The sequence below is a fragment of the Tasmannia lanceolata genome, unplaced genomic scaffold (genome assembly GCF_043159265.1).
Source record: "Tasmannia lanceolata isolate RefF3 unplaced genomic scaffold, GAP_Taslan_0.1 ptg000029l, whole genome shotgun sequence".
In the NCBI taxonomy this organism is placed as follows: Eukaryota; Viridiplantae; Streptophyta; class Magnoliopsida; order Canellales; family Winteraceae; genus Tasmannia; species Tasmannia lanceolata.
Window position 1 is genome coordinate 6,770,057 of NW_027518706.1, and position 24,103 is coordinate 6,794,159.

A 24,103-nucleotide genomic window follows, 5' to 3' on the forward strand; every position below is an offset into this window, starting at 1 on the left:
TTTTGGATTTTAAGTCCAAAGCTGAAATTTGGAGTCCAAATTCCACATAGAGGTAAATGAAATTGGAGGTGAATGAAATTTATCCAATTGGAGATAAATGCATTAGATAAAATTAGAGAAATCTACCTCCAAGAAAACAACTTCAATGGCCAAGTATCCCAAGAAATCGGTCGTCTATTCAGACTGCGATATCTTAATATGAGCTATCTCTCTTCTATCTCTCTTTAGGTGGAAATAGTTTGGTGAGACACATCCTAGATGACATCCCCCTAAATTATCAATAATCATATTATTTCCCTCTAAATTGTGGGAAGAAAAAATTTGCCTGGGAAAAAAATTCCTTTGAAAGTGTTTTTTTTTTTTTTTTGGCAATCTAAAAAGGACCTTAAGCTCTCTCTCCTCTCTCTCTCTCTCATGCGAATATGATAAACATATTGAGTTTAAAATAATATAAAAGATAAATAAATAAATAAAATTAAAGCTGACCTTGAGGAGGTCATACACCTAGGCCAAAATGGAAATTCCAATGGGCGGATCTTGAGAAATCACAATGACAATGCCAATGGGTGATCCTCTATTTATAATTTAGGTTCACTCTAAATCTCTCTCATTAGACATGTCGAATGAAGATACAAACAAAATTTCTTTATTTTTTGTTTTATCAAGTGGGATAAGAATACATAAAAAGATAATAATTTTTTTTTAAAAAAAAGGAAATGATAAATGGGCCCTTTTTCATTACTTAGGAAGAGACAAATAAAAGGGAGTAATGCTAGGAAAATAGGGCTGCAATTAATCACACGAAAAAAAGAAAAAGTTGGTTTGGCCTCTTCCATTGCAATGCTTCCCTAGGATGCAAACATGCTTTTGAGGATGGCAATTGATACAAATAAATTAAAAAAGCTCATCCTCAAAGAAATGGAAGGCATGGAAAGAAGTAGCTTCTGGCTTAAGGAGTTAATTAAGTTCCTTAGGATTCCTGATATGGATTTGAATATAGAATCACACCTAAAAAATAGTGTCAGCTGGAGATGGTTTTAAACTCCAATTGAAGTGCTTTTGTTTTCGTCAACACACTATCATGAAAATGGAAATGAAAGTGGGAGAGTGAGAGTGAGGCAAAACAAACTATAAATGGGTTTTATCTTTTGTTACCTACTTTTTGTTTTTACTTCTCTTATTGTTTGACAGAGAACCCACCAGCCTTAATTCTCAAATCTGAAACCTCAAATCTCAATGAATCACCCCTCAATGGATTGGATTGGAAAACTTTTTTCTTATTTTCATGTGATTAGAGTAGACTAGAAGGTGGTGCTTTATCATTCACCCTTCCTAAAATAGGGTATTCTTCACCGATCTTTTAGGACAATAGTTCTAGGCTTTATTCTTCCTAAAATTGGTTTTATATTACGCATCGCGGAGTAATATAAAACGCCCTGTATTCCTCATGATTAATTGGTTTGTGCATGATGAGTTCAATAACGGAAAAAATCAGGGGGTCACCTAAAGGAAGGAAAAATCAAAGAGAATGGAAAACAAAACCTAAAAGATTCAGAGGAGAATAAAAAGTAGAAAATAAAGGAGAGGGTGTTTCTCATCAAAATAGGCCTATCTCACTCCACACAAACTTGGAGAGAGGGTTTTTCCAAGACTGAATGTGAAGAAACACATTCATCACATACAAATTCAAATGAAAGGAGAAAAAGGGAGAATGAAGAATAAAGCTTCTTCAACAAACTTATCTTTAATTTCCAACATGGTTCTTCAAAGCAACCTTGATTTAATTAATGGCCTAGTAATCATCTTCCGTAAATCTCCCATATGATCAAAAGAATCTTTGTAATGTTATTTGTAATTCATGATGGAATGATCAATGTATTGTAATGGAAACCTTCACACTCAAGATTTGATAATAATTTTGTATTAATAGTTGGATAAAATATAGATATGAGAAAAAAGCACTACCTACAAGTGGCACCACTAACCAAATCACATATAATATAACATTAACTTCCAAACACATAGAAGAAACTACATGGAAGATAGTAATCTTAGTCCAATGGGAAACAAAAGCGGATATAGCAGCGAATTTCATCATTCTCTGTGGATCCCAGCACCAAGATATATGTTTCTAATAGAACACATTTCCTTTACAACGTCTCCCATCTCCATTCGTTCTCTCGGAGATTCTACATAACACACCACTCCAATCCTCACTAAAGATACCAAACACTCCTGCAAACGACGTATCTTATCATTGTAATTCTCAGCAATATTTGCAGCTCTTTCTTCAGCATCTTCTAAAAGTATTAATGGATCTAGAATCTCCATCACTCGATCAGGCAAAGACATCTGGACAAATTTGTGAAGACTTAGGCCATCCTTAAACATATCATCTGTGGGGCGCTTTCCAATGAATATCTCCAATAAAAGAATCCCATAGCTATACACATCTCCTGTTGTGGACACATGACCACCTGCCCCATATTCTACAATTCCACACATCTTTTACAATTTTTGATGTAATAAAGGATATAAGATACCGGTTAGAAACTAAAAATAAATATGAGGTTTGATTTTGAATAAAAAGGTGGAAATTTTATCAAAGAGATGATAGATAATTGAATGATCTCTCCACATTTAGAAACCTAAGTCGCATGGCAAGAGTCAAGAATTTTTAGAGAAACACATAAGAAACGATTTAGCACTATGAAGAAAATATAGAAGTTATGTCATATGTTGCATTAGTATAGGTACAAGTGTCAGAATCTGACATGGATATATAGTCTCGAATTCAGTAAACCTCAAAAAGAATGGTTTGTAGATTCGCAAAATATTTTAATCAATTGTCAAATTTTAATTTTTTACATAATAATATTATTTTAACCAATAACATACTTAAATTTTAATAAGTTAAGCAGATATAATGTTTTATTTCTTGTTTAAGAAAATTACTAATAGGAAGGGTAAAATTCAAAATGTGTGATAATTATATAGTTCTGGCAGTAGCATCCAAAAAAAATCAGAAAAGAGATAAAAGAGATCTAGAACTGTCTTAAAGACGTATGTGTCCCACACGGGTACTTCACCCATTTAGAAGAATCCATATAACATGGGTTTTGGCCAATCAAGTCATGTAAGTTATGAATAGCATTCCACTATGTATTACTCAAAACCACTAGTCAATTTTGGACCATGGTAATTTCTCAACATGATTCCTTCATCTGAAACCAACAAAGTATCAGTGATTACACATGCAAAAGCACTACAAAAGTGGATCAAATTAAAATTCATACTACTTATAAGGCAAAAAGTAAGTAGAAGTAGAAGGCAAGTGAAATGATGTCATTTTCTAAGTACAAACAAAATAGTTGTAAATGTCAAATCTTTAATTTCACTTTCATGTTGACTTGGGAGCAAGGTTTTAAATTTCGGTTCGGAATGCGTGAAATTTCGTTCGAAATCTATCGGAATCCATTTAGGTAATATCTTATCCCGTAGAAAATTTTGTCGAAATTACCGAAATTTCCGCCGAAATTTCGACTAAATTTCGGTAATTTCGGCTGAAATTTCTGGATAATATTAAATAATAAATAAATAAAGGATTTTTTTGGATATATCCCTTAAATTTCGGCCTGAAATTTTAGGGAAAACGGAATTTCGATCGAAATTTTGTTACGTTTCGATTTCAATCAATTTCGATTTCATTCTCGACCGAAAGCCGAATTTTTGGTCGAAATAACCTTTCTTGGGAGAGGCAAGTTAAAAGGCAACTGTTGAAAAATCTATCAAAAAGTAGAATGAATAGTGCACGCCAACCAAACCTGTCTCGAAATGGGAAATGGCATCATTTTACTTTCCTTTTCAAGGGAAACACTATTTCAGTCACAACATTAATCCAAAAGTCTCGTATTTATTATTTGGAATTATTAGAAACCTCCTTGACTTATATTTATCAAACACCTTAAATTTTGGATAATTGGCAAAAGGAATTCAAGATAATTACCAAAAGGCTTCAATTATTCTCATGACCATGTTTTCATTATGAGGAAGACGCACATTGTTCTAGACAACTATTTTGCATAAAGAACTCATGGTCATATGTACTAAAAAGGTATTCGGGTGACATGTAAGAGACCACTTGATGTAAAATAACATTCCTATATACTCTATCAATAAAAATAGAAATGCTATCAAGTAATTTTTTTTTGTTCAAGATGCTAATTTAGCTTTTGTTGCACTAAATTATGTACCTAATAAGTGAGAAATATTTTATAAAACTCATTGAGAATAGACTAGATGACGAAAATTGATAAAATTATTACCTGGAGCAATGTACCCAATAGTTCCCTTTAATCCAGTTGTGCTGCTAAGATCTTCAGATGAGCTCTGAATGATTCTTGGATAAAACTTGGCTAACCCAAAATCACCCACATGAGCATTCATGTCTTCATCCAAAAAAATGTTGCTTGGCTTTAGATCACAATGAACAATCGGTGTATGGCAATGATGGTGAAGATAATCCAGCGCAGAAGCTATGTCAATTGCTATGTTTAATCTCTTAATGAAGTTTAAACTTCCTAATTGATGTTGCCCATCTAATTTTGAATGCAACCACTTCTCTAGACTCCCATTTGGCATGAACTCAAGCAAGAGAGCTTTGAAATCATTACCTCCAAAATCGATGCTTGAACAAGAAGTTAAAATCTTCACAAGATTTCGATGACGAATGTTTCTCAATGCGTTGCATTCAGCTATGAAACTCTTTGAAGCTCCCCTTAAGTGAAGGTTGAGTACTTTGACAGCAACAACATTTTCAATGCGACTGAGGACTCCCTTATACACTGATCCATAACTTCCCGTGCCTATCAAATTGGCGGAAGAGAACCCATCTGTTGCTTTACAGAGCTCTGCATAAGAAACCCTTAAATGCCGGCCCTCCATAGAAGATAGGGAAGATGGTTTCTTCCTTGACTTTCTTATCCAGTAAAGAGAAGCAGGGACACACAATAAGGAAATCAAACATACAACTGCACTTACTACTAGGATGATTACTCTAGAAACATGGGCTTTTCCTCGTCTGTCATTAGCTAGCACTGGGCCTGCAGGCAACTTTAATTCTGGGATACCACCACAAAGATTATCATTTCCCACGACTGAAATTGCACTAGCATTTCCAAAGACCCCTTGTTTTGGTATTTCACCCTCAAAATTATTGAAAGACAAGTTTAGATACTGTAGAAACTTAAACCCCTCTAGATATTTTGGAATCTTCCCTGAGAAGTTATTGGATGAAAGATCAAGGTCTTCAATGGATGTTAATGTAGTAAAAACTGACGAAACATCTCCTAGGAAGGCGTTACCATGCATATAAAGTTGTCGCATGCTCTTACAATCTGCAAGAGTGCTTGGGATTTCAGCTGACAATTTGTTCTGAGAAACATCCAATATCTCTAGAATTTTCAAGTTACCCACTTCTGAGGGGAGTGAGCGCGTCAAAAAATTTTGAGACAAAAAGAGTTCCATTGATAGCAAAGAAAGGCCAATAATTTGTTCTGGTATCGTACCTGTAAGGTTATTTCGAGAAAGGCGCAACCTTAAAAGTTTTGTACAGTTTGCAAGAGATAGAGGTATGCTTCCTTGCAGGTTGTTATATATTAAATCGAGGTGGGTCAATTGAGTAATATTTCCAATATTCTATGGGATTTTCCCAGACAAACTATTATTTCCCAAGTAGAGTTCTTGTAAGTTCTGGAGCATCCCAATTGAAGTGGGTATAGAACCAGTGATGAAGGTATCATATATACCCAAATTTTGTAAGTTGATGAGATTCCCGATCTGATTAGGGATGTTGCCAGAAATTTGGTTTTGTCCTATTGCCAACAGATAAAGGTGAGTTGAGAGATTGGCTATGGAATTGGGAAATAGGCCAACAAAATGATTTCTTTGTATGGACAACATATTTAGGTTACTACAGTTGGTCAAAGAAGCGATAAATTTCAAGTCATCAGCTCTACCAAGGCCTAGGTAATTAGAGCTCAAGCCAAATCTGAGTAGATTCTTTGCCCATCCAATATTTTCAGGCACTGGTCCTCTAACTGGTTATCAGACATTTCAAGCCATTCAAGACTTGAAACATTGGATAATGAAATTGGAATGTGACCGGTAAATTGATTGCCTCCTAAAAGTAGATATTGGAGATTAGGAAGAGAGAATCCTATGTTGGGTGGAAGGGTTCCGTGTAACTGGTTATTTGTCACCTCAAAGGCCACAAGAAACGAGAGATTATTATAAATAGAGGAAGGAACCGTACCGGATAATAAATTTGAAGAAAGGATGATCAATTTCAAGTTATTAATTCGGGCCAGGTCATCTGGGGTGTGTCCCACCAAACTATTTTCATTTAAATCGAGATAGATGAGAGATGAAACGTTCCCTAGTTGAGGTGGAATGCTCCCTGTAAGATTATTATGAACAAGAAACAACCCGGATAGCTTCGGTAGAGTGCTAAGTTGGATGGGAATTTTCCCTGTCAACTCATTGAAACTCAAAAGGATGACTCTGAGGTCCCTACAGTGGGTGAGATTGGATGGAATTTCCCCTCCTAAGGAATTATAGCTCATATTAAGATGTCGCAGTCTAAATAGACGGCCAATATCTTGGGATATTTGGCCATTGAAGCTGTTTTCTTGGAGGTGGATTTCCCTTAGAAAGGTGAGGTTGGATATGCCAGAAGATAGAGAACCCACCAAGTTCTGCCCACTAAGGTTCAATACAGTGACCCTTTGATGCCTCCGACCGCACGTGACTCCACTCCACTGGTAGAAATGGAGAGTATGGTTCCATGATGATAAGGCTCCAAGAGGATCACTCATTATACCATCCTTGAAGGAGAGCAGAGCCATTCGATCAGTTTCGTTTCCTAGTAGGGTGGTGAAGGTTGCAGAATTCGAATGTGCTACGTTCATGGAAAGGAAGAGATTTACAGAGAAGATAAATGACCAAAGCACACTTAGACTCATACCTGGAAGCTTCATCCTCAATTAAGCTCTTCTTCTGCTGAGCAAATACAAGATTTTTTCTTGTCTCCCAATTTTATTTCACCTCACTAGACCTTTATATAGAAAGAAATGATGGTGCATTTACTGCTAATTTCATTTTATCTATCTTTCTTCTGCTGAGTAATTTTGCTCTTGTGGAATTTGGACTCCTAATTTCCAAGTCTACCATTTGATTTTTTTTCCCTTCGAAGTGGTCCACAAAAGGCTCACCTTACAAAGAAATTTTTGTAATCATAATTCCATTCCAAAAAATTTCTTTCAAGTGAACTGTATGGCGATTCTTGTTGAGCATCGTCTTTGTCCTATGTAGAATTTGGCCTCCTAATTTCCAAGTCTACGATTTGGTTTTTTTCCCCCTTGAGGGGGTCCACGAAAGCCACACCTACAAATAAATTTCTTGACTCCTAATTCCTCTCCAAGAAGAAAAAATTTGCCTAAGAAAAAATTTCCTCTGAATTTTATTTTATTTATTTATTTATTTTGCAATCCAAAAAGGGCCTAATCTCTCTCTGTCTCTCCACATGCGAATATGATAAACATATTGAATTTAAAATAATATAAAAGATAAATAAATAAATAAAATTAAAACTCACCTTGAGGAAGGTCATACACCTTGGCCAAAATGGAAAATCCAATGGGCGGATAGTAAGAAATCACAATGACAATGCCAAGGGATGATCCTCCGTTTATAATTTAGGTTCACTCCAAATCTCTCTCATTAGACATGTAAAATGACGATACGAACAAAATTTCTTTATTTGTTGCTCGCTCTTATCAATTGGGATAAGATAAAATGCTAAGAAATTAAAGATAATATCAAACAACAACAGCCAATAGGAATGAAGAGATTTTAAAGGTCTCACAACTAACAATCTCTCACTTGGCCTTAAAATATTTTTAATTCAAATTCCACTCATACCCAAAACAAATAGATAGACCTAATTATTTTGATGGCCTGTTCCCCATATCAAAGTATTTATAAAATAAGATTTTCAAAAGCAAAATTATCAGGAATTATTATCAAGATCAACTTATTCTGTGAACTCATGCCACACATACTATAAACTCCTACCACAATTCATATTTGAACTCTGTCCATTAGCATAGTGTAAACATCTTTATGGTGTACCTGTGTGGGTTGAACCTATATTCTCTTCGCATTCTTTGTTCATTGTTGCTTGGATTTCCTAGATTTGTATCAGAGGAGAACAAGTAAAGAAAACACGTAAGAAATTGTTGGAAATAATGCTGTGGAGATGGCGGGAAATAGAATAATAGAGATGGATGCTTCAAGGTGCGATGTCGCTTTCCTTAAGACAATATTCGCCCCCACCAGTAAGTGTGCAAGGGGTACCACGAATTTGCCTCCAAGATACAATGAAGCCCGATGTCTACACCGATATGTTTGTTGACGCTTTGCACTAAGCAGAAAGAAGCCCAAGAATCACCTTTAGAATAAACAAGTATTTGACACCCTAGTTACTGTTTCTGCGAAAAACAGTAAACTAGATTTTGTTTCTGGAAGAAAAATCGTAAACAACAATTTGAAAGGCTTTCGAAGAGAGTTTGTGGCTTTTGAATTTATCAAATTTCAAGTCCCGCAAGTGTATTTCGAATTCCCTTTGCAATGGTATGTTTCTGCTCTTTTTATAGAGCTATTGGTGTCTTTTCTGTCCCGCAGATCCACCCAATGGCTAAAGCCCATAGTGTATTAAAACAAAAGAGAGAAGTGGGAAAAGCTATTTAAACCCTTCTCCAACATTTTTCTAATCCGATGTGGGACTATCTTTCAAAAGCTATTTTTCTCTCTTTTCAAAAAGACACACTTTTACAAAACAAAAGCACTTTGTCTACAAAATACTTTTAAAATCCACTTTGTTTTGAAAATTACACTAACAATCCTCCACCATTTTCAAAATCAAAAGTATTATCTCATTATACTTGGAACTCTCATGCATCATTAAAGGTATCTTACAATTTGAACCTTCACTTAGTGAGAACATATCAAAGTTGACAAGAACGGCATTGTAGACGTGTCTTTAAACTAGCGATTCTATATAGCCAACTGGATACGTTTCACACATAAAAAATTCATTTCCTCAGGTGATTCTAATCAGCCAACATGTGAACTGGCATTGTGTTTGTATCTGGGTGTCATGATGATCTAGAGACTAGCCAAGTCTCATAGAAGGCGGCACCACCTCCACACTCACATAGGTAGGCTTAAGAGTGCCCCTGTAACTACAGCACCCTAACAATATTGTTACAAGCCTATTAAGAGCCCACTACTCAACCTCCTCCGTTACTCATTACAAGTACCAAGCACTTTACCTTGGGATGTTATTTATATAGTGTTTGCAACCACTCCATATGATGTATTTGGGCTCATTGAACTCAAGACTTGATGTCTCTTCAAGCGTTGAGTCAAGTTTCCATCATTGGTGGTCATATATTACTGGCTTTAGACCCATCCCTATTGATGTCTTAAACACCATATCTCTTGCAAAATCTTTTGTTAATGAATCAGCCAAGTTCAGGCTTGATCTCACATAATCTATAGTTACTACTCCATCAGTAAGTAACTGCCTGATAACAATATGCGTAAGTCTAACATGCCTGGACTTACCATTGTACACATGGTTATATGCCCCTTCATAGTGTGGCCTGACTATCACAATGCACATATATTGATAGCATAGGTTTAGGCTGACTATCACAATGCACATATATTGATAGCATAGGTTTAGGCTGACTATCACAATGCAGATATATCGATGGCATATGTTTAGGCCAAATAGGAATTTCTAACAGCAAATTTCTTAGCCACTCCGCCTCTTTACAACAAGAGGCCAATTCAATAAACTCTGCTTCCATAGTGAAAGTAGTTATGCAAGTCTGCTTCTTAGAAGCCCAGGAGAAAGCTCCATCACTAAGAGTGAATATCCATCCACTCGTTGATTAATGATCATCATGCTCAGTTAACCAAATGGCATCTGTATATCATTGTAATGCCAGAGGATACCCACTATAGTTCAACCTATAGTCTATAGTGCCTTTTAGATAGTTCAGTATCCTATTTATAGCATTCCAATGTATATAACCAGGATTACTAGTAAACCTACTTAGTTTTCCTACTGAGAATGCAATATCAGGTCTAGTGCATGTCATAGCATACATTAAACTACCTATGACACTAGCATACTTTAATTGAGAAATAGACCTACTAGTGTTAAGATATAGTTTTACATTTGAATCAAAAGGTGATGAAACTGGAGTGCAATAAAGGTGATGATGATGCATTTACTAACAACTACATTTTATCTAGGGAAATGATTTCAACACAACCATGTTTTGATACAAGACACTCAAGTTTCTTGTCTTTTAGTATTTGTGAGATTGGATGGAATTTCCCCTCCCAAGGAATTATGGCTCATATTAAGATATCGCAATCTAAATAGACGGCCAATATCTTGGGATATTTGGCCATTGAAGCTGTTTTCTTGGACATGGATTTCCCTAAGGAAGGTGAGGTTGGATATGGCACGAGATAGAGTACCCACCAAGTTCTGCCCACTAAGGTTCAATACAGTGACCCTTTGATGCCTCCGACCGCACGTAACTCCATTCCAATTGAAGAAATGGAGAGTCTGGTTCCATGATGATAAGGCTCGAAGAGGATCACTCCTTATACCATCCTTGAAGGAGAGCAGAGCCATTTGATCGGTTTCATTTCCTAGTAAGGTGGTGGGGGTTATAGATTATAAAAGTAGTATGTTCATAGCAAAGAAGAGATTTAAAGAGAGGGTAAATGACCAAAGCCCCATCTTGGTTGAAGCTCTTCTTGTGCTGATGAACAGATACACCATTTTTTTTGTTCTGCCCATTTCATTGCATCTCACTAGACCTTTATATGGAAAGAAATGATTGATGCATTTACTTCTTTTTTTTTTTAAAGATTGATGCATTTACTTCCAATTTCATTTTATCTAACGTTTGTTTTTTTTTTTTTTTTCTTGACGTTTTCTTTTACATGAAGTTATTCAAACAAAATTCCCTACATACAATTAAGAACAGTAGAATTCACATATCTCCCTCCCAAAACTCTTTTTTTTTCTTGACTACAGTAATTTTGCTCTTGATCGTGTAACTCATGTTATGGAACTAGGACTCCAAATTTCAAAGTCTACGATTTGGTTTTTTTTCCCTTCAAGGGGGTCCACGAAAGGCACAACTTTCAATGAAATTTTTGGACTCTTAATGTCAGTCCAAAAAATTTCTCATTAGTTGACAATTATGATACATTACATCCTCTCTCTTTTTTAAAATCATTTGTTCTCTCGATTATTAGGTCTTTACATTATATAAATTTTGCTCGCGCCAAGCCTTTGGCCCGGTAGGTTTTGGATCTTTAGAATAAATGGAGTTCAAATCTGATTATTGGACTCAAATTGTGTTTATTTTTTAGTCCAATGTTCAGTTTTGGGCTCAAAATCCAAAACATAAACGGGCTTAGAGAATTCCATGACTAACCATTTGTAGTGAACGAGAGTTTGAATACGTGTCAGAAAACGGGTCACAAGGAGTTTAGGCATTGGAGTTACTAGTTAAGTCCCTGTTTGTTTTGGATTTTGAGAATCAATTTTTAGTCCAAAAAACTGATTATATTTTGAGCTAAAAATCAATTCTCAAAATCCAAAGTCTTTAACAGGGGTCTTCAATACCGTACTACTATAGATAGATACCCCTCATTTTGCTTATGTGTTGACTTCGGTCGAGAATTTCCAGTGTGACCGGTCAGCATGACTCGGGTGGTGAGCTCATTAGTGTGTGGAGGATGCGCGAGGATTGGGCTCTAATGCCTTCAATTTAAGGGGTCGAATATTGGATTCAGGCACAGAAGAGGGGAATTTCACTTCCTCCTTGGGCTCTAATGCCTTTACACAAGAGAAAGGGACTTTTTCCAGTACGACATGGCACCATCCTTAAACATGTCATCTGTGGGACATGGCACCATAGCTATACATATCTCCGGCTGTAGACACATGACCACCTGCCCCATATTCTGCAATTCCACACATCTTTTACACTTTTTGTTGTGATAAAGGATATAAGATACCGGTTAGAAGGTTTGATTTTGAAAAAAAGGGTGAAATTTTAACGAAGAGATGATAGATAATTGAATGATCTCTTCACATTTCGAAACCTAAGTTGCATGGAAGGAGTATATAATTTTTAGAGAAACACATGAGAAACGATTTAGTACAATGAAAGAAAATATAGAAGTTATGTCCTATGTTGCATTAGTATAGGTACGAGTGTCAGAATCTGACATGGGTATCTAGTGTCAAATTTAGTAAACCTCAAAAAGAATGATTTGTAGATTCGCCAAAATATTTTAATCAATTATCAAATTTTAATTTTTTTACATAATAATATTATTTTAACCAGTAACATAATTAAATTTTAATAAGTTAAGTAGATATGATGTTTTATTTCTTTTTAAGAAAATTATTAATAGGATGGGTAAATTCAAAATGTGTGATAATTATAAGGTTGTGGCAGTAGCAACCGGAAAAAACAGAAAAAGAGGTAAAAGAGATCTAGAACGGTCTTAGAGAGTCCTGCAATTTGAGACGTACATGTCCCACACCGGTACTTCACCCATTTCAAAGAATCCATATAACATGGTTTTGGCCAATCAAGTCATGTAAGTGATGAATAGCATTCCACTATGTACTACTCAAAACTGCTAGCCAATTTTGGACTATGATAATTTCTCAACATCATTTTTTCATCTGCACATGCAAAAGCACTACAAAAGTAGATCAAATTAAACCTCATACTACTTATAAGGTAAAAAATAAGTAGAAGTAGAAGGAAAGTGAAATGATGTCATTTTCTAAGTACAAACAAAATAGTTCTAAAAATCATCTCTGATTTCACTTTCATGTTGACTTGGGAGAGGCAACTTAAAAGGCAATTGTTGAAAAATCCATTAAAACAAGGAAGTAGAATGAATAGTGAAAGCCAACCAAAAGTGTCTCGAAAAGGAAATGGCATCATTTTACCTTCCTTTCCAAGGAAAACACTATTTCAGTCACAACATTAATCCAAAAGTCTCGTATTTATTATTAGTAATTATTTTTTAGAAACCTCCTTGACTTATATTTATCGAACAACTTAAATTTAGGATAATTGGCAAAAAGGAATTTAGGATAGTTACCAAAAGGCTACAATCATCCGCATATTTCTTCCAAACCACTGTTCTTTGAAAAAAATCACCAAAAGTTGAAATGTTTGACTAGGAATTATTAGAAACAACTATTTACTAGAAAGAAAGCAAGGGTTCTAAGTGTGGGGAACCATCCTCCACTGAGGTCTAGAGGGAAGTGTAGGTCGTACTCCACACAAAGAGGTTTCAACATAAGCTTTTTCGTTAGCCACATTAAAGACCCAAAAAATGAAAGGTAATAAAAATTAAACTTATAATCAATCATTTTATAATATCACAATGCTACTATTTTACGTAACACAGATTAGTTCATATTAAATGTAACACTATGGAGTTGCCTCATTCTAATACATGCTCATCTAAAAGAATAGGCCATGCTTTACAAAGGGTACGATAGGTTAAAAAATATTTTAGACAATTAATCGTGATATTAGTAATTACCCAAATCTTAGGGTTCTTTTTTGTTGAGAAACATTAGTCATGGGTTTTTTTGGAAATTTACTTACAAAATTTCTCATTATTTTCTAATAATATTAGAGATTTTATTGAATAATTACTTCTTCGAATTTTTCTAAAATTATAACTTTTTAACTATCTACATGATTAGCATTTTCTACACAACTATTTTGCATAAAGAACTCATGGTCATAGGTACTAAAAAAGCCGCCTATTATTCGGGTGACATGTACGAGATCACTTGATGTAAAATAACATTCCTATATACCCTGTCAATAAATATAGAAATACTATCAAGTAATTTTTTTGGTTCAATATGCCAATATAGCCTTTGTTGTGCTACATTATATACCTAATAAGTGAGAAATATTTAATAAAACTCAATGAGAATAGACTAGATGACGAAAATTGATAAATTTTTTACCTAGAGCAATGTACCCAATAGTTCCCTTTAATCCAGTTGTGTTGATTTGATCATCAGATGAGCTCTGAATGATTCTTGGATAAAACTTGGCTACACCCACATGAGCATTCATGTCTTCATCCAAAAAAATGTTGCTTGGCTTTAGATCACAATGAACAATCGGTGTATGGCAATGATGGTGAAGATAATCCAGCGCAGAAGCTATGTCAATTGCTATGTTTAATCTCTTAATGAAGTTTAAACTTCCTAATTGATGTTGCCCATCTAATTTTGAATGCAACCACTTCTCTAGACTCCCATTTGGCATGAACTCAAGCACGAGAGCTTTGAAATCATTACCTCCAAAATCGATGCTTGAACAAGAAGTTAAGATCTTCGCAAGATTTCGATGACGAATGTTTTTCAATGCGTTGCATTCAGCTATGAAACTCTTTGAAGCTCCCCTTAAGTGAAGGTTGAGTACTTTGACAGCAACAACATTTTCAATGCGACTGAGGATTCCTTTATACACTGATCCATAACTTCCTGTGCCTATCAAATTGGCTGAAGAGAACCCATCTGTTGCTTTAAAGAGCTCTGCATAAGAAACCCTTAAATGCCGACCCTCCATAGAAGATATGGAAGATGGTTTCTTGCTTGACTTTCTTATCTAGTAGAGAGAAGCAGGGACACACAATAAGAAAATCAAACACACAACCGCACTTACTACTAGGATGATTATTCTAGAAACATGGGCTTTTCCTCGTCGGTCATTAGCTAGGACTGGGCATGTAGGCAACTTTAATTCTGGGATACCACCACAAAGATCATCATTTCCCAGGACTGAAATTGTACTGGCATTTCCAATGACCCCTTATTTTGGTACTTCACCCTCAAAATTATTGAAAGACAAGTTTAGGTACTGTAGAAACTGAAACCCCTCTAGATATTTTGGAATCTTCCCTGAGAAGTTATTGAATGAAAGATCAAGGGCTTCAATGGATGTTAATGTAGTAAAAACTGACGAAACATCTCCTCGGAAGGCGTTACCCTGCATATAAAGTTCTCGCATGCTCTTACAATTTGCAAGAGTGCTTGGGATTTCACCTGACAATTTGTTCCCTGAAACAGTCAATCGCTCCAGAACTTGCAAGTTACCCACTTCTGATGGAAAAGAGCCAGTAAAATTTTTTTGAGACAATTCAGGTCGTATTGATAGCGAAGAAAGGGCAATAATTTGTTTTGGTATCGTACCACGAAGGTTATTTTGAGAAAGGCTCAACTGTAATAGTTTTGTACAGTTTGAAAGAGATAGAGGTATGCTTCCTTGCATGTTGTTATATCCTAAATCGAGGTCGATCAATTGAGTAATATTTCCAATATTGTATTGGATTTTCCTGACAAACTATTACCATTCAAGTAGAGTTGTTGTAAGTTCTGGAGCATCCCAATTGAAGTGGGAATAGAACCCGTTATGAAGGTTGAATATATACCCAAATGTTGTAAGTTGATGAGATTCCCGATCTGACTAGGGATGATACCAGAAATTTGGTTTTCTCCTATTGACAACCAATAAAGGTGAGTTGAGAGATTGGCTATTGAGTTGGGAAATAGGCCAACAAAATGATTTCTGTCTATGGACAACTCATTTAGATTATTAGAGTTGGTCAAAGAAGTCATAAATTTCAAGTCGTCAGCTCTACCAATGCCTAGGTAATTAGAGCTCAAGTCAAATTTGATTAGATTCTTTCCCCATCCAATATTTTCAGGCACCGGTCCGTTAAACTGGTTCTCTTCCATTGGAAGCCATTCAAGACTTGAAACATTGGATAATGAATTTGGAATGTGTCCGGTAAATTGATTGGCCCCTGAAAGTAGAGTTCGGAGATTAGGAAGAGAGAATCCTATGTTGGGTGGAAGGGTTCCGTGTAACTGGTTTTCTGACACGACAAAGGTCACAAGAAACGAGAGATTATTATAAACAGAGGAAGGAACCGTACCGGATAATAAATTTACAGAAAGGCTGATCCCTTTCAAGTTATTAATTCGGGCTAGGTCATCTGGGACAGAGAAGCAGGATTCGTACCTGGAGTTGGGGATTCGCGAATCCGAACCGTGATTCGATTCGAATCCCCGATTCCCAATTTTGAAATGGGGGTGATTTAGCTTTTATCCCCCGAGGTTGACCGAATCTGAATTAATCAGATGCCTACGTACCCCTGAAGAGGTGGGGATCAGGTCATAACGTAGTTCAAACTCTCTAAAGAAAATACCCCTGGTTTATATTGTGGCTAGAAAGAAAAGGTTTGATTTGACTTTTGGCCCAAAGGGTTCACAAAAGGATTTCAAAACGTTAAGATTTTGGCTATAAAGGCTCAAACGTCCAAGGATGACCTCCTGGTATTTTAACTTGCAAGCTCTTACATGCTAAGGTTCAAAGACTATGAAAAAAATTTCGAAGAGTCTGGCGGTTTTTCAGGCAAGACTTCAACCATAATGCTCCATCTCTTGTTTTGAAAATCTCGAATCCATGTCTAGGATTCCACAACTCTTATGAGTCTCCAAATGTTGAAGACAATTATCATATTCAGTTTATCTCACTGACTCCATCATCTGGGTCTTGGATATTTCTAAAGATTTGCCTTACGAACTCATTGCCTCTCTTCTTCTTTTTTCTCTTTTTTTTTCTCTTTTTTTTTTAGACATCAAAATGTCCTTTTTCCTGTAATATTCCAACTCGGAATTTCGCTGAAAACATGCAGTCCAAGTGTTCTTTTAGGGCTCAAAGCTATGATTTCATTTCTAGAAAGTCCTCTCTCAACTCTTCATCAACTCCATTGGATGTCCGATGCTAACCTCTTTAACATTTTGCTCTTTGAACTCATGCTTAAGCCAATGGAGTCTTGCTTTTAACAACACAGGGCATTCACCCGGTTTATCCTTATAGGATCGAGCAAGACTACCTCAAACCCCTCTAAATAGATTTATCAATTCCTCACGTTCCTCCGGAAGTAAAGTTTTGCCAATTCATCTTTTCCGAGTTTCGGATTTCGATACCGCTATTGATAGCTTCGATTTCTTTCATCAAGTGGCTATGCTAGACGCCCTTCCTCTCGTTTGACCTTTTTTCAGATCTCGAGAGAAATTTTGTCTGCATTCTCATCTGAGAAGGGTGTCTTTAGTTATTTAAACATTAAATCTATGAGCGAATCAATAAGATATCCGAGATACAAAAATAACAACTTTATTGAATTGAAAACTTTCAATTGCATTAATGACTCATAGACACGCCTCTATGGGCTTTACATTTGATTTGACAGGAAACAAAAAAACTAACTCGATGAGAAGACTGACAGACATGACATACACTTCCCCCTTTCTTTCCTTTTTGACATCAACACAATATGACTTACCAACTTTGCGAGAGAAAAGTTGGTGTACACTCAACGAAAGACAAACCTAACAACACAGGACACTTCTTCAATAATGATGAACCGGCACTGGAAATTTATGAGTAGTACTCCTTCCTCCATGATATTAATGATTGGGGGTTCAACCCTGGCGCAAATCTTGTCGATCCGGGTTAAGCTGATCTTCAATAACTGGCAGTGGTGATATTCTTTCTGGCATATAACCACCTCCTGACATCTCAAACTCTGACATTCCCAAATTTGTAACTGAAGAACTCCCTAACTCAAAGGTGGGATGAGCGGTGATAATGGGATCCTCAAAAGGCTCAACCATCGAGTTAGCTTTAGTACCAACTGAAGAAATTGCAACATGTCTTGGCAAAGGATGCTGTGTAGCATTAAACCCGGGCCAAATGGGACGATCTCTATCTATGAGGTCTTGGATTGCAAATCTGAGAGAGCGACAACAATTAGTGATGTGACCAGGGCCTTGGTGATATTCACAGTATTCATCCTTGTTGTAGAACCTTGGAAGAACCTTAGGTGGTGGCTTTGGAGCCATAAGTTTCAACTGCCCATCCTTAACAAGTTTTCGGAGAATGACTGCTGGAGGTCTCGGCAATTGAGTGAATATCTTCTTAGGTTTCTTTACTAATTTCTCTTCTACTTCATCAGACTTATGCATGACAATTTGAGATGCTTGATGAGATGACTCAATACCGCCGATCTTCTTGGAATAAACAACAGGTTTGTTATCGTTCTTTGGGTTCTTCACATTCTGTTGATCAAAGGTTAACTTCTCAATCTCTTTAACAAGTTCTTTCGCCTTTTCTTCTGAAGTAGGGGTTAGAAGACACTTCTTTTCAACATGTTGCTTACCTTTAAAATCATCAAGACACGCTACTGCGGCTGGTATAGGAACAGAGACCATAGGAGGTAATTTCTCAACTTCTTTTGCAAGTTCTTCCTCTTTTCTTACGGCAGTGGGAGGTGGCAGATTCTTCTCGTCAACATGCTCCTTGTCTTTAGAACCATTGATTGGTTCTACAATGGCCTGGACAGGAACAGAGATCAGAGGAGGAGGATTTTGGACTACAGAGTCCTCAAAGGTCAAAGAGTTCTCATTACCTAGGTTTTTCAGCTGGTTCAAATCCTCCTTCACATTAGAGAACTCCCTAGATAGGTTCATTACCGATTCTTGCATTTTCTTTAGGAAATCTTCAGATATGGGCATTTTGTCTGAGCAGGGTGAGGGAAAACTGATGCTGTCAACGGGTAAGGTGAATTAGGTCAGACTCATGTCATGGAATTGACAGACACTGACTTTAGTATGAGGCAATCTTATGGAAATGTTATACACAAGTTGAAACAAGAGATAATACAAACACATCTCTCCCTTGGATAAAACTAACAGCAGAACTGTAAGAAGGATCATGGTAGGGTAAGCACATGACTTATCAATAATCCTAAAGGATAGCGATCATACTGAAAATGAGTTGAGTAAAATCCGGCAGCATGACGGCCCTAAAAGGATCGTGGTAGAGTAAACTCATGGCTTATCGATAACTCTGAAAAGATAGCGATCACGCTCAAGGTGTTTATATAAAATTCGGCAGCATGACGGCTATATAGGGTGATCCCTACAACTCAACATAAGGGTAAATGAATAGAAACTCAGTAATGTAGGACTCTCAGCAAGGATACTTGCACTCAAATAATGATGGCAAGATAAGCACACAATCAGCAAGCAGAATATGGTCACCACGGAGATATAATCGCACGAAGGGCTGACCATTAATGACGACGCTTGGTCATGGGTTGGATTTGTGACCAAAGATATATCATGGCTATAGAGACACCGGACAAGCCATCGACCAGATCTAAGACACAACAAAGAATGGATATACAATCAAAAGGGCAGCAAGTAGACTGTGGCCATGAGAGTGACAAGTACAGGCCACCCGTCAGGTGAATCTGAAAGAATGTAAATACAATTGATTAAACCAGGAATCCCCCACTAGAAATGGGTCCTAATCTAATCAACCGACAGAATCATATACAAACAAGAGATATGTACAATCTGATGACGAGATGACAGATTATGGTTTCAACAATGGCAAGGGAAATGCCACCAACCAAATCAAGAGAATGTAGATAGGATGAATTAGACCAGGAATACCCACTGAAAATGAGTCCTAATCTAGACAATCAACTCAACAAATGGTGTAGGTACAAGAAGGTAACTACAAATCGACTCAGCAAATAAGTCATGTACAAAGGAACGACACAACTGTACACTCGAGAGACAAAAGGCAGACCACGGTCATAATAACGATAGAGGAAAATTACTGACCATGTCCGAAGGCTGGGGAACGAAACAATGTGGCTAATGGTTAGACCAGAAAACTTCATAGATAGACAGGCCCTGGTCTAACAGCTAGCAAGGAATGATTAGGTTCACAAATTTTAAATGAAACGGATAACAAGGAATCGAGAAATGGATCATGGTCATAACAGGTGGTGAACAATAACCATCGGCCTGATCCAAGACTGAAATAGTGAACAAACTCTAATCGGCGATAATAGATCAGAAAATCTCTGTAGAAAGTAGGACCCGATCATACAGCTGACAAAACAGATATAAATCCAAGATACAGGAATAATCATATGATAAAGATGACAGGGTAGACCGCGATCCGGATGATGACCAAGCAAGAACAAGAGTCATAGACCGAGTCTGAAAGAATGGTATGACTGAAATAGATAAGGAAACCTTATTCGAAAGGATAAGCCCTAATCTAAGAATAATACACTATACACACATATATATACATATATATACACCCTAACCAGGGGCACCAGCCCTAATCTATCTAACGGAGTCTCGAAAGTCTCGACTCGCGACAGACCAGTGAGTGTACTAGGACCGTGTTGTAGCCACGCAAGGTGAGCTACCCTAGTCTACAAATGGGACAAGGCTCCTACCTCTAGGCTTCACATGCGTAAGCAACACATGTTCGTCCTATATGAGTACATATATATAGTGTCCTAGCAAGGGTTCCCTAATTTTGGTTCTAAAGGGAGCAACTAATATATATATATATACATAATATAATGAAATAAAAGTAGGGCCCAGGCATTTCTGCAGGGTACTATGCTTATGACCATACCCTTGATGTATAACGCCAGCACACCCAGCATTATACAGAGTATGTTCATCGCTCATCGGCTGCTGTAGAACACCAGCACACCCAGTGTCTACGGCTGCAGCTCCGGCGCATAGCTCGGAAATAGATACAACGGTTCCCTCAAGGCCATAATTGCCCATCTGGTACGCGTCATATCTATTCCCTGGGGCCAATAATGAAAATAATGAAAGAAATAAATAATATGATAATGTATGATGTGCAGTGTGTGAATCCCTTGTTTTAATTACGCACCTGTCTGGTGCCCCTGGATTCTAAGCGAAAAGGTTCCCATTTAAAATGATTTTAACCCAAATTCCTCCAAAGATAGTAAAAAATGGCATTTTAACAGAGTTAGGCAATGTTTCAAGAACTCCCCAGCAGAGTCACCAGCCTGTGGACCCCGATCCGAGGAAGGCGAGAGGGAACGGGTCCCTAACACCCTCTCTGGATCTCCACAATGTGAAGGAGAGCTCTGCCAAGGAACTCTCGAAACTGTTGCCACCCTCACAGCATAGCATGAGTGGTGATATAAAAAGAAAGAGATACATCCTGATCCGGAGCCAGGGCTCGAAACCAAGATATATCTGAAAATAACTCAGAGTCGCCATCCATGGAACCAAAAACAAATGCTCTGTTTGCAATGGATAACCAGAGATACAAAAGGTCTGTGCCTGATGACGAATGGAGAAGGTCCGAAGAGCGCCCCCAATTCGCCCGAGTGCGAACACTTGGTCTCTTATGCCATTTATTATTAACCTTGAAGAGTTTTTAGGCAAAAATCATGTGAAATGGGAACAATCCTCAGGAGTCGTCTACCTAAGCATGCATTTCCTGAGAATACAAATAATAAGCATACACAAAATAAAATAAAAGATGTGCCACCTAAAGATAACTAGGTTATGAGTGACATGCCTAACTGGTGTCTAAGTTCTGGTGGACAAACGCATGCATGCTATGGCTATAGGTATAAGGTCTGCACAAGAAAGTAAGAAAACACATCAAATCATACAATAATAACACAACAAATCCTAAGACTCTAAATGATTAGCCCGAGTCCTCGGATGGTCTGGTATTCATCCAAAGAAGCCTACGTATCCCCGCCTCCACGAGAATCAAGGCAACGTAGTTCTTCGCGTCTATTCTAAGCTAGGATGCATAAGACACCTAGACCTCTATCTTAGACTCGATCTAAAAGACCGGACTAATTATTAAAACTTCTTGAACGATTATTTAAATTCAAGTGAATTGTCGATTTTAGGACACCCTATATGCCCTAACTAAATGCAGGTTAGCCCTAAGCTAATGAAGGTGGTTCCTACAACCTATGTGTAACTAGGCTGTGCTTCCTAAGGAAAACCATGGGATCACTAACGCATCTTAGACCTAGTCATCAGTCGGCGATGTGGATCGCCAACTGACCGGACGGAGGCGCTCCTATAACTCTAAGACAAACCCCTAACTCTAAAACAAACACAAACAAGCACACAACAAATCAAAGACAAACTCCTAACTCTAAAACTCTCTATCTAGGACAAACTCCTAACTCTAGAGGAAGATCTTGTTGAAAACAAGGTTTTGGAAGATTTTTGATATTTTTAAAATGGTTAAATGATTTATTCACAAAGGTTTGGCTGGACCTGGGATAAGAATCCCAAGCTGCACTACGTACCTCGTGAGAGAGGATCAAGCCAACGTAGTTCGAAACGAACTCTCAAACTACGCTTCTGAAAGAAACACTCAACACTTTAGATTTTTTAAGGTTTTTTATGTTTTTCAAATGTTTTTGATATTTTTAAAGTTTTCAAATATTTTTGAGTTTCAAATTTCTAATGTTTTTGAATTTTAAAGCTTTTCCAATGTTTTCAATCTTAAAGGGAACACGCAAGTAATACCACAAACTAGGGCAAAGCCCTAAATCTAAAGGGGAAACCCCGAACAAGCAACTAGCGTCTCAAAGAGACGAACCACAACACGTAAAGAAGTGCCCCAAGAACAGAGAAAACGATCCAAGATCCCAAGCAAGCAAAGCTCTAACAAGACTGAGTTAGTCTCTAATCAAAGTGAAGAAAAAGGTTATCAAGTAAACTCAGATTTCCATTCAATTATTATAAAAATAAATCAAGTGTTAAGCAAAGAAGAATTTTCAATTAAAAAATACACAACCTATAGCAATCATAAAATGATAAACAACATAAATTAGTCCAGACCAGCCGCTGGATAGCCTAATAAAGCAAAAACAATATCAAATACTTCTATGCCCAACCACAAACACCACCCCAATATGGGGATGAAATCAGATGATGCTAAAGTAATCATCTGATATCATAATACACATGATAATATTTCTAATCCCGCCTTGAAATCAAACAGTACTCATGTCGATAATATCGAATAGAGTAGTCATCTGATCTCCTTCTTTCCTAAAACAATTTATTTAAATAAAATTAAACAAATATGATAAGCTTCAAGATAATCTCACCTGAACAGTCCATTCATTATTGTCTTCAGAACCTAACTCAATGCTTAAGATAAGAAGAGTATTAGAAATATCAAAAGATTATGATAATTCCAATTAGTAAAAATTTCAGTGCATACAGGGGACATCAACTTGTGCAGATCCAAGTGCGAAGCGGTGAGCCACAAAACATAAAGACGGGCTCCAAGTAACCTTATCATTGCCCTCTTGATTTTTGAGCCAACATTAAAAGAAGACCAGGGAAGAAGGAAGAGAAATAAATAACCAAAGATTACTTAATGCTATCACACCAAGATCATGTTAATTAGCATTTTATCACCAATTTGACAAATCAGATGCTTAGCCTATACCATTTTTCAATCAAGAGGTGAAAACAACCAATCAATTCAACCGAGAAGCAACAATCTGGAATATAGTAAGATCAAACCTGTAAGAATATCAATCAGGAAATCAATTGAATCACCCTACTATATTCACGACCTGGGGCCAACTAACAAAATCAGAAGATTTGCCTTTTCCAGTTAATACAGCTAACTTGATAATCCATTCATCAAGGAAAATTAAGCATTAGATTGCACTCAAAAATGAAATTAACACCAAACCTGTAAATTAGTGCCATAATTCCGAGCAAAAAGGCAAACAACCGCCCAAATTTCCACAATACAAGTGGAGTAAAGAATATTACCTGAAGTCTCAAACAGGGATGAACAAGGCTCTGTATTTTGGACTCTTTCGCTGATATGGATCCCGATAACGACGGCCGATCGAATTCCGACAAGATTGCCGGAAGTTGCAGAGGATTTGGGATTGCCGGAGAGTACAGGGGACGTCGGAAAAATAGCTTAGGGGTACATATGTTCATAGAAAGAGTGAAATG

The 24,103-nt window shown here is 36.9% G+C and overlaps 1 pseudogene; it reads right to left on the reverse strand.

The window, feature by feature from the left end:
• Window positions 1-2,094: 2,094 nt before the first annotated feature.
• On the reverse strand, window positions 2,095-5,526 carry LOC143858987 (putative receptor-like protein kinase At3g47110 pseudogene; annotated as a pseudogene).
• Between the last annotated feature and the right edge of the window lie 18,577 nt (window positions 5,527-24,103).